The sequence below is a fragment of the Gekko japonicus genome, unplaced genomic scaffold, assembly GCF_001447785.1.
Source record: "Gekko japonicus isolate JY-2015 unplaced genomic scaffold, Gekko_japonicus_V1.1 scaffold17, whole genome shotgun sequence".
Lineage (NCBI taxonomy): Eukaryota > Metazoa > Chordata > Lepidosauria > Squamata > Gekkonidae > Gekko > Gekko japonicus.
This window is the reverse complement of record NW_015163604.1, coordinates 773,771-785,937: the sequence shown is the minus strand read 5'-3', so window position 1 is coordinate 785,937 and position 12,167 is coordinate 773,771. Positions and strand designations below refer to the sequence as shown.

General features: G+C 42.7%; 1 protein-coding gene across 1 annotated transcript in view; it reads right to left on the bottom strand.

The window, feature by feature from the left end:
- Positions 1-12,167, bottom strand: part of LOC107107020 (schwannomin-interacting protein 1-like) — a 207,625-nt gene that overhangs the window by 125,905 nt on the left and 69,553 nt on the right. The window lies entirely within an intron of this gene.

Below are 12,167 nucleotides of genomic sequence, written 5' to 3'. Positions count from 1 at the left end.
CAGCAGGAAAAGAAAAACATGACATTGCATTAGTGCTTCTATGCATCCCACATGTGGAGCAAGAGAGCAAGGCAGGATATACTAATGCGATGACACTGTCTGCATTTCTTTGGGGCTGTGGTCCCCTTGAAGGTACCTTGAAGGTAAGTGTTAAGGTGTGGCACTGGGGGACTGCTGCTTCACCCCTTGCCCTCTGACTCATGGGGTCCAGCAAGGTTCCATCTTATCCCCCATGCTTTTTTACATCTATGGAAAGCTGCTGAGAGAGGTTATCCAGCGATCTGGGCTGAGTTACCACAGATATGTGGATGATGTTCAGCTCTTTCTTGTGCTTTCCAGGGAGGCTGTAGAAATGGTGAACAGGTGCCTGGGGGCAGTTTTGGGTTGGATGAAGGCTAACAAACTTAAATTTATTCCCAACAAAATGGGGGTGCTACTGGGGGAGGTTTAAACCAGGAACTGGGTCTGTTACGGATGGTGTTGCACTCCCCCTAAAGGAGCAGGTTTGTAGCTTGGGGGTACTGCTGGACCTGGGCCTCCTGTTGGATAGAGGTGACAGTGGTGGGTAAGGGGCCTTTCAACACCTTCAGCCTTTCCTAGATGACAGAGATCTTGCCACTGCGATGCATACCCTAGTAACATCAAGATTAGATTACTTCAATGCCCTCTATATGGGGCTGCCCTTGAAGACTATCCAGAAGCTATAGTTGATACAGGATACCGCTGCTAGAATTTTGAATGGAGTGAGTCCTAGGGACCATATCTCTCCAGTCTTGTTCCATCTACAGTGGCTTCCAATTTGCTTTGTTCAAGGCCCTGGTATTGACCTCTGAAACCCTACAGCTTTGGAGCAGCATACCTTAAGAACTTCCTACCCAATAAGAGCCTACATTTCCACTCTGGTCATCTTTAGATCCTCTGCTTTGGGTGCTGTTGCCACCTGAGGCTAGATGGGTGACCACCTGACAAAGGGCCTTCTTGGTTGTGGAACTGAAACTTTGGAACTCCCTCCCCAGGGAGCTTCCATTTGTCTCCCTCTATTGTTGTCTTCTGTCAGTGGGTGAAGACTTTTTAATTTTGTTTGGCGTTCCCCCACTAACTGCTCCTGACCTCCCTGGTTGCGCTGCTATGTGCATTTGTACGTTTTACTGAATTGTTTAAATATTTTATGTAGACTTCTATTTTAGATGCTGTTTTAATGTATCAGTGTTTTAATGTTTTGACATTTGTCACCTTGAGTGGAAAGGCAGCATAAAAATGTTTAAAACAGAATAAAATAAACTCCCAGAAGCATCTAGCTGATCACTGCTGGAAATTAAAAACTTTCCAAACTAGAAAACGTTCCAAAACTAGATGAACCTTCTGCAAGATCCAGCAAAGTAACTGCTTTGATCTCTAAAGAGGTGTTTACACCAGTGCTCCAAAACACCAAAGCAACCATTCTAAAAAGCAAAACCCAAAACAAAAAGCAACGCTCTTTGCTGGATTCAAAGTGACATTCAGAAGATCTGCAAGTTTTTAAGCATCTCTCTCCTTTCCCCACTCCGTACAGTTTCAACACTATCAGCTGAAGTGATAAATTTAAATTTGCTTTCCAGGTGGCAGAGTAGGAGAAAAGGAACCCAGGAACTTCGTCATGGAAGTTAGCATGAAAAGATATGCCAAGGTTGCCTAATTTAATTTTATAATCACAAGAGATTTTACACAGAGTCATTTGTAGTGTTTAAAGACTGACTAATTAAAATACATCACTAAAGACCTTGTAGGCAGTTAAAATAATATAACAAGATCTAAATCTTTTAGCTGAAGCCAGAGAGAGCTCGTTCCAAAAATAATACACACCAGAATATGGCTATGTCGGTATCAAACATATATACCACATGCTATCAAAGACTTCAGCATTTAGGGAAATTATATAAAACATTCTCCCCCACTTTACAGATTTGTGAACGCACACTGAAGCAGAGATTAGCTGCAAGCACATTCTGAGAATCCACAGCAGAGATCTCAACACTCACGCAGAACAAATAACCAAACAGAGTAAAACCACAGATTATAAGTCTGGCGTCACACACATGTGTTATATATCATCAAGAACCTGAGCAAATTAAACAGACATAAGCACACAGACAACCACACCTAACATACTTATTCATCCACTCAGACAGGACGAGCCCCAGATACTCTTTCACTCCTATTCACCCTTTCTTCCACACTCACACCCCAGCCAGAGGGAAGAAGAAGAGTTGGTTTCTATACCCTGCTTCTCTCTACCCGAAGGAGTCTCAAAGCAGCTTACAATTGCCTTCCCTTCCTCTCCCCACAAGAGCCACCCTGTGAAGTAGGTGGGGCTGAGAAAGTTCGGAGAGAGCTGTGACTGACCCAAGGTTACCCAGCTGGCTTCATGTGGAGGAGTGGGGGAATCAAACCCGGTTCTCCAGATTAGAGTCCACTGCTCTTTACCCACTCCACCAAGCTGGCCTCTGTAGACCAGTACACCATGACAGCTACAAGCCCAGCACCTAACAGCCCTGTACAGCAACTAGTACGGAGCAGCCATGCAGAGATCCAAGAGGGCAAGTGAACAAGCAGAGAGGCGGCACTAAGCAGAAGCACAGTCAATGCAAATGGCAAATGCAAGCAGTCCCTGCATGGGCTGGCCGCTCAGCATTGGTGGTGGTTCCAACAACTGCCATGGAGTTTTGCAGATATGTGAACTGGGTCCAGTACTGCCCCCTGGCTGTGTTTTGATTGACTCAGCTGATTCGGGGACATCTCGGCAGCTTCCTGCCAGATGAGGTGTCATGCTTAAAAAAAAAAAAAAAGGAAACCAGTCCCCCTGCCCTAATTTTTTCAGAATTCGGAGCCAAAGCCTTTAGTGTACCATTTCATTCTGCATAATGCATGCAGTAGCTCTCTGGACCAAGAATGCAGTTTCTACACCTTCTGCATCATTCCCATTTCTCTAGTTACACGCTTCACAGCGGCCAATACAAATCCTGTCTATACTAACAAACATCAAAGACACCGGGATGGATCCTACCCCTGCCCTACACTGACAAAAAGTCTGAAGCCTTTCTCCAGCCTAAGGAGACTTCATCCAATGAAAGTGCCATTTCGTTTGAAGGAAAGCGCCATGGAGGAAGGCTGGATCTACATCATGTTAGAATTTCAAGTTGCTACAGTTCAGTCATTGTAGAGTTAAATGTTGTTTTATAGGAAACAGGATGTTGTGTTCAAAATGTATTCCACGGCGGGAAAGTTTGAGGGTGTGCTTAGTCTAATGAAGTGACCTGTAGCTTTTGTATTGGTCAGCCAACAACTTGTTTGTGGGAATGCTTTGATCTAGCATGCATGTATTCAACAAGGTTTATGGCCCTTTGTGTGAAGCAGCAAAGGAAGCTCCTCTCTTCTGAACGCTGTTTAGATAGCAAGATGTAGCTCTTAGTCAGTAGTGCTGAGAAAGTAACTTTAAGCATGTAATCTTGTGTTTATTTCTTTTATCCAAAGTTACCCTACCCATGTTTGTTTGTAGTAAAGATATTTTGTTTAACTAATGTGACTCTCGTGTATGCAAAACGACCATCGATCCTCAGAATCTCAGAATCCCTCTAACAAATGGTAGCAGAGGATGGTTGATTTTGCAACATAAAAAGAGCACATTGTTTTGTAAAGAAAAGGCAGAGTGAGTCTTTTTGAAGTTAGAAAGTTTTTGACTACGCTACAGACCGGAGAAAAGCAAGCATCGTTCCCTCACAGCTGGAGAGGACTTTCGCCGCATAGCCTCAAGCCGGAGCTAAGACGAGAAGGGGAAAAGCAACTCTTCAGCCGAATCCACAGCAGCCTTTCAGACCGAGAAAATGTCTAGCGGTGAGGAGCAAGCCTCTGGAAGTGTCGATGCTGAAGCGTGTGATGCTTCAAGAGCGGTATCCGTGAGTAACCAAGGGAATAAGCCTGAAAAAAGGATGTTTGCAATCCATAACTCCAAGGCAAATCTTGATAAACATTGGCTAATTGATAGTGGGAGTTCCACGCATGCATGCAACAAAAGAGAATATTTTATGGACTTAGACGAAAACAAACGCCCAAGCCTGCAACAATTCAATGGGCAGTACTTAAATGTACAAGGCAGTGGGTCTATATTGCTGAGAGTTTTGGACATGAATCAGAAAATTGAAGAGATTGTACTGAAGGACTGTGCGTATGTACCTGAGGGTTCAAAAAACATTCTCTCAACCAGGAGAATTGTGGAAAATGGGTACAGGATCCTTATTGGGAAAAAGGACTCTTGCATATATGATACGAACTCTGATTTTAAGTTGATGTTACATGAAAAAGATGGTTTTCTTTATCTGGAAGATGTTGATGTTGATGATGATGTTGATATTGAGAATGATGATTTTGAAAATGCTAATGATGTGCAAAATATTGATGATGCTGATGGGCCAATATGTACCATGCAACCTGTATGTGAGCATAAGAATTGTCTTTTTAAATGGCATGTAACAATGGGTCACCGTGATGTGAAAAGTGTACAAAAGTTATTGAGAGAAAGTAACACTGATGTTGTTGATTGTAATCAAATGCAAAATGGTTGTGATGTATGTATCAGGGCAAAGGGTAAATCCCCAAGTTACAAAGGTAACTCTACTGCCCACAATGAGAATTTTCTAGAAACAGTGTACTCAGATGTAGTGGGACCTATAAAGGCATCAGGTGATGGGAGTAGATACTTCCTAACCTTTATGGAAGCAAAATCCAGATATGTCTTTGTCTACTTAATCAAGAGCAAGGATCAAGTGTTTGATAAGTTCAAAGCCTACATTGCATCTGTGAAAAATAAGTTTGGCAAAGTTCCAGAAGTGTTCTTTACAGACAATGGAACTGAATACAGCAGCAGTGAGTTCCAAAGGTTTATGGAACAAGAAGGCATTGAACATAAAACTACTGTGCCTTATTCCCCTCAACACAATGGAGCAGCAGAGAGACTGAACAGAACTATTCAAGAAATGGCCCGCTCCATGCTTATGCAATCTGGACTTTCTGATTTTTGTTGGGGCGAAGCTGTCAATACAGCAGTGTATTTGCATAACAGAGTGCCTTCCAAAGTAACAGGCCTGACCCCGTTTGAGGTTTGGTATGGCAGGAAGCCAGCTCTGAAACATTTAAGGCCATTTGGTTCCAAAGCTTACGCATTCATACCCAAGGAAAGAAGGGGAAAGCTAGACCCCCGGGCGGAACTTGGCATCCTTGTTGGGTATGCGCTTGGAGGAAGAGGGTATAGAATCATGGATCCCAATACTCGTATGATCAAAGACTGTAATGTGGTACATGTAGATGGCAACAGCGTGTTGCAAGTCCCTAAACAAGCTGAACCCAGAGTGCAGACTAAACAGCACTCTACAGCAGATGTTTCTTTCAGTGACCTGGTCATTTGGCAACCTGCAGAGACCACCTGTGAACAGGCAGGTCCACCTTCAATAGAGAATGCCGAATCAGAAGGGGAAGCAGGAAACCTTAGGCCAAGGGAGACAGAGACGCAGACTGCAACTACTGTGAGAAGATCAGCAAGGGACAACAAAGGCGTACCACCACCGACACTTGGCACTTGTGCAGCTATACAACCTGTCAAAGAACCTCCAAACTGGAGAGACATCAAAAGACTACCTACACCAGAGAGAAACAAATGGATGGATGCAAGGAATGACGTAATCGAATCCTCACATGAGAAGCAAGTTTGGACACTTACAAAGTTACCTTCTGGAAGAAAGGCTTTCAACAGCAAATGGATGCGCAAGGCGAAATACAAAGACAAGCAGCAGACACACCACACTCAAATGTCACCATGTGAAAGAGCTGCAAGACCAAGGACTGATTGAATCTAATTGACCCAAGGCATGACTGAAATGTTAGAACTTGAGAAGGGGTGTTAGAATTTCAAGTTGCTACAGTTCAGTCATTGTAGAGTTAAATGTTGTTTTATAGGAAACAGGATGTTGTGTTCATAATGTATTCCACGGCGGGAAAGTTTGAGGGTGTGCTTAGTCTAATGAAGTGACCTGTAGCTTTTGTATTGGTCAGCCAACAACTTGTTTGTGGGAATGCTTTGATCTAGCATGCATGTATTCAACAAGGTTTATGGCCCTTTGTGTGAAGCAGCAAAGGAAGCTCCTCTCTTCTGAACGCTGTTTAGATAGCAAGATGTAGCTCTTAGTCAGTAGTGCTGAGAAAGTAACTTTAAGCATGTAATCTTGTGTTTATTTCTTTTATCCAAAGTTACCCTACCCATGTTTGTTTGTAGTAAAGATATTTTGTTTAACTAATGTGACTCTCGTGTATGCAAAACGACCATCGATCCTCAGAATCTCAGAATCCCTCTAACACATCACCATTTCCCACTTCAGTTCTTGGTGGTGGTGGAAAGTGCTGTCAAGTGACAGCTGACCTATCCTGCAGGGTTTTCAAGGCAAGAGATGAACAGAGGTGGTTTGCCACTGCCTGCCTCTGAGTAGCAAGGCTGGACTCTCATGGTAGTCTTTCGTCCAAATACTAACCAGGGCCAACACTTCCAAGATCTGGTAAGATCAGTCTAGCTGCTTACTGACCCTCAAATATTTAGGTAACTACATAAGGCAAAAAAAACCCCCATTCTGGTTTAAGGGAAAGTTAAGTCACTAATCATTTTTATGCTTTGGGGAACATAACTGAATATGTAAGTTATCGCAGCAACCTTGACTTCTGCACCATGTTAGCAGCAAACTCATTCTACAGGCTGGCTTACAATTTGACCTCTAGGTACTACATGATCCCTGTATTACCTTGAGGAAGGGGAACTAAATTGAAGCAGTGACTAAGGACAACCCTGGAACATGCTCCACTGTGACCAGAGATTACAAGTCAAATGAACATGACAAGGATCTAAAAATAGATGCAAAGTAGATCACTAGAAGAGGTGGGCCAAGCCAAGGAATGGAAATTCAACAAGGCCACTGCACGGCCCCCTCCCTCTCACACCCAGTAATGGGACACGTGCAAACTCAAACAATGGCGTCTTACTAACACATAAAGAAGCAGCCTAGATGTGCCATAGAACCCCAAATGTGCACATACGCACACAGAGAGTAGCATTACCTCTTGGTACCCATACATGCTAAAGAGCTGCACTTCGCAAATGCAAGCATACAGGCACGCCACAGGACTTCATCTGTGAGCAGCTGTGCTACCATGAGCAGCAGCACAAAATGTGCAAATATGACGAAGAGAATTATCCAGCTTTATAACAAGAGAAGGCTGAAAACAGCCACCTGCTCGTGCAGCAGTATAAAAAGACATTCTCAAAGAATGTTCCCAACATTCCATCAAAACAAAATGCTGCCCTTGTGGACAGTGCTGTGGCAAGGCCAGATCCTGACGTCCACCTCTGACACTGTGTTGCTCTGTTTCTCATTAGCAGTAATTCTACTTTTGTACCCAGAAGTCCCTACAACACTCACACTCTCCCTCTACAACCACCCAACTTGTCATAATGAATGGCATTTTGTTAACAAGGAGAATCTCTTTATTTCTTCCCCCCCCCCGCGCTTGTAGGGAAGTAGGAGACTTTTTCAACAACAGGTAGACACCCCACAACCTTTTCTGCTCTCCCACACAGAAACTTCCTGGCACCACACTAATATAACTACTAACACATAAAAATGTGAAAAGGCACCCTACCTTTGAATGTATTTTGTATATGTATATATAAAAAACCCTACACTCATATCAATTTAGGTAAGAACTCTGATTAAGTACATCAACCTGAGCTTGTAACACACTTGGATTTTAAATTCATTCTGTCCTAGGGGCTCCCTCCATGGACAGTGACCAACAGCTGATTGTCAAGAGTTCTGTTCTTATTTACAGAGCGCCATTCCTGAGAATGGAATTTTACAGAGCAACAAGATTTCCTCGCCGGAGGAACTCATAATCTAAGATATAACAGGAGAGCCAACAGAAAGAAGGGTTAATAGAGGTTCCCCAGGGCAAGGATCAACAAAAGAAGAACATGCTTTCAGTACAGGTACATGTACCCAGGGTTAGTTTTAGTAGGGGAGGAAGGCTAAGGAACTTCCTCAAAAAGGAGGGAAAGAAAAGAGAGGTGGCACCAGGAATACACCTGGTGACGCTCCCCCAAACTACCTTCACAATGCCTCCTCTCTTTTCCTTTTAACCCCTCAAAATCCACCTCATAAGCAACAAAAGTGGAATCATCTGGGGAAACAAGAGACAATGAGACAGCCGAGGGGGATGGAGAGGCAAAATAAACAAAGACTCATTTGAAATATGAGCACAGCGAGATAGGGACCCAAGGCCTTGGAGAGCTTTGAGGGTGAGGACAAAGAGTTTATGGTGAATCCAGGAGTTGGCAGAAAGCCAACATAGGGAGTTAGGATAAGCCGTCCCAAGTCAGAGCAACAAGAGGTGCTCAGAGAGGCAAAAGTACAAGACTAGTCAGAACGTTAAAAACAAGAGATGAACAGATCATGAAGCAGAATTTTTGCTTAGAGGAATAAAGGAAGGGTTGTATTATGTTATCTTCATAAGGGGAGAAGCTGTATAACTTGGCAACAGACTCAAGATGGGTAGTAAAGCAGGACTTCAACAGAAAGATCCATGCCTGTTCCACAGGGTGAACAGTGATGTCATCAGTGGGTGTTGAGCAGACAGGAGAAAAGGAATGTTTGAGGGAAATGATAAATTTACTCTTGGATATTCTGGGAGACATCAACGCATAAGTATCAGATACAATTTACAAATTACACACAATGCAGATACAATTTACACCAGGTTGGTGGTGACTAGGAACAACGGTGGCGCCGACGCTCTGGAATGAGCTCCCCAGCGAGATCAGAGCCCTGCGGGACCTCCAGCAATTCCACAGGGTCGTGAAAACGGAGCTTTTTCGATGGGCGTTCCAGTAGGAAAGACCCTATATCGGCTGTGCTGCACTTGCACTTTATTATACGACACCGCCACATTTAAATGGTTTTAACTGTATTTATTTAATTGGAAATGAGCTGAGCTATTTTATTGAGTGGTATTTTATGTATGTATTTATGCTGGTTTTATAATTGTTGTAAGCTGCCCTGAGCTGCTTCAACAGGAGGGCGGGATAGAAATCGAACAAATAAATAAATAAAAACACATGTAAAAGAGTAAGACAGCAGAATTTTGAAGTGACAGAACTTGACTGAATCATAACAGACTACTGGTAGAGGATCATATTTTGAAACACACCCCACTCCCCAGATTAAAAATTCCCTGCAAAAATAAAAACACCACAGAAAATTAAAGGGGGGAGGTAGATGCTTTCTCCCTGTGGTACTAGGTTTCCATCTGCATGGAGTTGTGTGTTTTTTTAAAGGGAGACCACCTTCAGTCCATGATCATGCGGTGCATTCTAACAGTTCAACATTCCAACTCCATGTTCTCCTGCCATGTGTAACCAGGTGTCAGACAGGCAGTTGGAGATGTGGGATTAGAAGGAAGGGAAAAAAGTTCTTGCACACTGAGATGGAGCTGGGTGTCATCAGGCCTAGGATTCTGTTCTTTGTAATGGTAGTCACTGAGCTTTTGAAGATAAACTTTTAGCTTTACGTATTTCATGCAAAAAAATTCCCCCATAGTTTAAGATGAGTTCTCTCTTCGCACATTCAGCCAGTGATTCCCAGGTTTCTGTTTTAATTAGTGGATCACTGATGTAGATGCACCTTCCTTTGGGATCAACAGCTTTCACTACACTATGTCCACCATCTACTTGAAAGCTTAGGGACACATCAGTGTAGCTTAGAACATACTGACGAACCCTCATCCATCACATGAGGAAGCCATTTGAAAACCGAAGACATGCACAGGTTGGACGTTCAACTTAATGGGAAGGCCATCTCCTTCCAAACGTCACCACAAACTTCAAGAGAGAGTTCCCTCATGATTTTACATTGTATCAAGTTTGCATTCTCAAAACTGCCCCTTTGCCAGGAGTTTGTTCTTACCAGGGACTAAGTATCTGTCAGAAGCATAGTACATGTGAATTCATTTACACATGCTTTACAACTCAATAACTGCAAAATCAAGTGAGAACTTGCCTTTCTGAAGCAGCCCCTGCCAGCACAGATCAACCGCCACAAGCAACACTATTGTAACATCACCTCATCTCACCTCAAAACATAATACTTTTTCATGAAGAGAGGTTTTCTCAGAATGATATCAAGTGATACCAATTCCAATAACCTTTATTGGCATAACTATCAAGTGATACATGGCATGTGCAAGTTAACTGTTAGGGTATTCAGGTTTCAGCTGGATTTCAAGGCAGCCTCTGCTGCTGAGGAACAGAATGTGATTCAGTTTCCTGTATGACTTTCCCACCTTAGATTTGGAACTGATTGATTGAAAGTGTTTCCACATTTTAAAAGTTTAATGCACAGCTTAAAGACAAGGCTCATCGCTCATCCTGACTCAGAGGTAGCTCAACGTGGTCAGCTGTGTTGGTCTGAAGCAGTAGAATAAATTTAGAGTTCAGTGGCACCTTTAAGACCAACACAACGGTTTATTCAAGGTATGCGGTAGCTCAGTTTTCATAAGGGTCCTCATCATCATGCGTTTGCATGTGTTTTCAGGCAAAAAAAAATCCCCCCTGGTGCGCAATCTGAAGTGGTATGCCCTTTTGTGGTGATACAGCCATGTTGGAAGTACTGTATCCTTTCTGGTTTTTAACCACCTTATTTTAACGCTCAGTAAGCACGGTTATTGATGTGCAGATTAAGGAAAGAGAATATAGATAACGACTGTGATTTTGTAGAGTTTTTCTAAATTATAACAGTGAGAAAACAAAGTAGTAAAATAAACTACAGAGAGTAATAACAGGGTGAGAACTGAAAGAAGCCTCCAAAGTCTACCTTTCTGCTGATACATTCAACACAGACTGGTGATCAATTATTCATACAACCCTAATACATTTATGGCTTCTGGCAGGTAGCACAGGACACTTTTAATACTATGGCAAGTTCAAATTCTGAGTCAGTATACCAGTGAGAAATTGATGTTTTCATCCCAGTTCATTATCCAACATTTGCCTACCTTAAGAACTGGCAGACAACACATATATCACCACAGCCGGGCCAAGGCTGCAATCTTAAGGCCTTGCACGGGAGTAAGCAGCATTATAAAAATGGTACTTATGTCTGAGTAGACCTGTTTAGGATTACTCTTTGAGAGACTTCTAAACTTTGAATGGAGAGTATTATCAGTTTGGTTGGAAACAGTTCATTCACAGAACTCTATAAGGTATTCTTATCCCAGCAGGAAATAACAACCAGACATTTCAGTGCATCATTTTGACTCTGTAAATTCTTTTTGGGACTGGTTATTTTGTTTGTAGATAAAACTGATACAAGCTCCCAAACGGCAATATGACTAAAAACAATATTACTAAAAATGCAGCGTCATCAGCACCTCCCCATTGCTAAATATAGCCTCCATAGCATTTATTGGTAACAGTGACAATATTTAGATGCACAGCTATATCTAGTCGACTTTACACTTAATCTACTAAGGAACAGCTTTTTAAATAGAAGTGAACCCCTGAAATATAGCCTACCTAATGGGAAATGATTACCCTTCCCCCTGCTTTCCACTTAAAATAAATATACCGGAAGCTAGAGGGAGAACAGTTTCTATTAAAGGCAGGCATCATGACAATAGGGCGATGTTTTGCCACCAGTTCTGATCTGGTTTTTTTTGGGGGGGGGGGAATAAAAGAAGTTTCCTCTTCTTGCCTTCCTTTTGCTAGAAGCAGTAATACTAATTATACCGCAAAATGAAGTTACTTCTCCTCATGCCCCAAAGTCAAAGTGCAATGCACCCAATCTCCGGAGGCCTCCGGGATTTGCAAGTCCACACCCCAAGGCAAAGTACCAAGTGACAAAGCACATTGTGATGTTAGCACAGGCATTAGCTAAATTAAAACTATGCATCCCTAATAGGCCAAGGGGCACATTAACCCCCCCCAACAAAACACAACACTGTCATATTGTCAAAAAGCACAGGAAAATAGGCATCCAAGTGGTAAAAACTCTTTTCGCTGGGAGCAGATCCACGCAGGGGCATGCATGGGCTTGACTAGCATT